The following is a 3,411-nucleotide window of genomic DNA, read 5'->3' on the forward strand; positions in this document are numbered from 1 at the left end:
TACCCTGTCTAAATATAATACCCTGTCTAGATATTAATTGTAACGAGTTTCCTCCTCTTCTTCCGAAGAGGAGAGGCGAAACGGATCAGAGGACCAATACGCGGCGTGGTAATTTTCCATGGTACTTCTTTAATGCTTTAAGGTACACATGAACAAACTAACAAAACAAGAAAACGTGAAAACTCAAATTACAGTCCTATCTGGTGCATACACAGAGACAGGAAACAATCACCCACAAACACACAGTGAAACCCAGGCCACCTAAGTATGATTCTCAATCAGAGACAACTAATGACACCTGCCTCTGATTGAGAACCATACTAGGCCGAAACATAGAAATTCCCAAAACCTAGACAAACAAACATAGACTGCCCACCCAACTCACGCCCTGACCATACTAACTAAACACAAAACACAGAAAATAAAGGTCAGAACGTGACAGTACCCCCTCAAAGGTGCGGACTCCGGCCGCAAAACCTTGACCTATAGGGGAGGGTCTGGGTGGCATCTGTCCGCGGTGTGGCGGCTCTAAGGGACGCGGACCCCACTTCACCATTGTCTTTGTCCGCCCTCCGTGGCTTCTGGAATTACTGGCAACCCTCTCAATGACCCCACTGGACAGAGGGGCAGCTCGGGACAGAGGGGCAGAAGCTCTGGACAGAGGGACAGGGCTCTGGACAGAGGGACAGGGGCTCTGGCGCTCTGGGCTGAGGGGCTCCACGCCTGGGCTGAGGGCCTGGCGCCTGGGCTGAGGGGCTCTGGCGCTCTGGGCTGAGGGGCTCTGCGCCTCTGGGCTGAGGGGCTTGGGCGCGCCCGGGCAGGAGGGGCTCTGCCTCTGCTGAGCAGGGCCCGGACAGCGGCAGTGGCCCGGACAGGCGTGGACGCTCCGCAGCGGGGCGCCGGATAGCGGGAGGCGGGAGGCTCCGGGGCGTGGACGCTCCCGGCAGTGGCAGACAGGCGGGAGGCTCCGGCAGTGGCGCCCAGACGGACAGGCGCCGGACAGGCGGAGGTCCGCAGCGGCGCCCGGATAGGCGGGAGACGCGGCGCCGGACAGGCGGAGGCCCGGCAGCGGCGCCGGACAGGCGGGAGGCGGAGACAGAGAGACAGCCGTGCAGTGGCGCCGGACAGGCGGGACGCTTCCAGCAGCGGCGCCGGACAGGAGGGACGCTCCGCAGCGGCGCTCAGACAGGCGGGGACGCCCGGCGCGGCGGACAGGCGGGAGCACCTGCAGAGCAGGGAGGCGGGACAGCGCCGGACAGCCTGGTGCGTGGGAGGCGGGAGGCCAGGCGGGAGGCCTGCAGCGGCGCCGGACAGGCGGGACGCGCCCAGCGGAGCGCAGCACGGACAGGCGGGAGGGCAGCAGCGCCTGACAGGCGGAGGCTCCGCAGCGCCAGACAGGCGCCGGACGGAGGCTCCGCAGCAGCGGACAGGCGGGAGACAGGCGGGACGCTCCCAGCAGCGGCGCCCCGGACAGGCGGGACGCTCCCGGCAGCAGCCGGACAGGCGGGAGGCTCCGGCAGCGGCGCCGGGACAGGCGGGGAGGCCCGGCACGCGGCGCCGGACAGGCGGGAGGCCGGCAGCGGCGCCCGGACAGGCGGGAGGCTGCAGCGGCGCCCGGACAGGCGGGAGGCCCGCAGCGGCGCCGGACAGGCGTGGGGAGGCCGGACAGGCGGAGCAGCGCCCGAGCAGGCGGGGAGCACCTGCAGGGAGGAGATTGAGAGACAGCCTGGGTGCTACGTGGGGCTGCCACAGGAACTACCAGGCTGGGGAGACTTTCAGGAGGCTTGGTGTTAGGAGGAGCCTGAAAGACCGGGCTGTGGGGAGCACTGGAGCTCTGGTGCGCAACCTGGCACCACTTCCCCAGGCTGACAACTACTCGAGCCCGGACCTCAAGAGTGCAGGCACAGGTTGAACTGGGCTGTGGGTAAGCACGGAGATCTAGTGCTTACTACACGCACCTCTCCCCTAGGCTCCACTCCCACAGTTGCCCGGCGAGCGAGCGCAGGCAGAGACGCACTGCACCCCTCCCAGCGCCCCGGAGACACAGCACGCAGAGCCGGCGCAGGATAATCCTGGACCAAGACTGCGTACCGGCGACCAGACCCGCTGAGCAGGCACCATACGCCCTGGCTCAATGCCCACACTCGCATGGCACTCGGGGCTGCCCTATAGCGCACCGGGCTATGGACACGCACTGGCGACACTGTGTGCCAACCGCATAACACGGTGCCTGACCAGTAATGCGCTGTTCATAATAAGCACGAGGAGTGAGCTCAGGTCTGCTACCTGGCTTAGTACCACACCCGTGTGCCCCCCAAAAAAAAAAAATTTGGGGCTGCCTCTCGTACCTGCCGCACTGCCGTGCTGGCCTCATTGCCGCCGATCAGCTGCTGCCTCCAGCTCTGCTTTGGGCTGCGATTTTCCCCAGCCCGTGCCCAGGGTCCCTCTCCGTTCAATATCTGCTCCCATGTCCAGGAGTCCTGTGATGGTGGCCTCTGTTGTTGATGCTGCTGCTGTCGTCGCTGTCCTTTACCACGCCGCTTGGTCCGATTGTGGGTGATTCTGTAACGAAGTTTCCTCCTCTTCTTCCGAAGAGGAGAGGCGAAACGGATCAGAGGACTAATACGCTGGCGTGGGTAATTTTCCATGGTACTTTTACCTTAATGCTTTTTAAGGTACACATGAACAAACTAACAAAACAAGAAAAAACGTGGAAAACTCAAATTACAGTCCTATCTGGTGCATACACAGAGACAGGAAACAATCACCCACAAACACACAGTGAAACCTAGGTTACGAGAGGATTCTCATCAGAGACAACCAATGACACCTCGCCCTCTGATTGAGAACCATACTAGGCCGAAACATAGAAATTCCCAAAACCTAGACAAACAAACATAGACTGCCCACCCAACTCACGCCCTGACCATACTAACTAAACACAAAACACAGAAAATAAAGGTCAGAACGTGACATTAATGCCCTGTCTAGATATAATAACCTGTCTAGATATAATACCCTGTCTAGATATAATACCCTGTCTAAATATAATACCCTGTCTAAATATAATACCCTGTCTAGATATAATGTCCTGTCTAGATATAATACTCCTGTCTAGATATAATACCCTGTCTAGATATAATGCCCTGGTTGATATAATGTCCTGTCTAGATATAATGTCCTGTCTAGATATAATGCCCTGGTTGATATAATGTCCTGTCTAGATATAATGTCCTGTCTAGATATAATGCCCTGGTTGATATAATGTCCTGTCTAGATATAATGTCCTGTCTAGATATAATGCCCTGGTTGATATAATGTCCTGTCTAGATATAATGTCCTGTCTAGACATAATGCCCTGTCTAGATATAATGTCCTGACTAGATATAATACCCTGTCTAGATATAATAC

The sequence above is a fragment of the Oncorhynchus keta genome, chromosome 16, assembly GCF_023373465.1.
Source record: "Oncorhynchus keta strain PuntledgeMale-10-30-2019 chromosome 16, Oket_V2, whole genome shotgun sequence".
Classification (NCBI taxonomy): domain Eukaryota; kingdom Metazoa; phylum Chordata; class Actinopteri; order Salmoniformes; family Salmonidae; genus Oncorhynchus; species Oncorhynchus keta.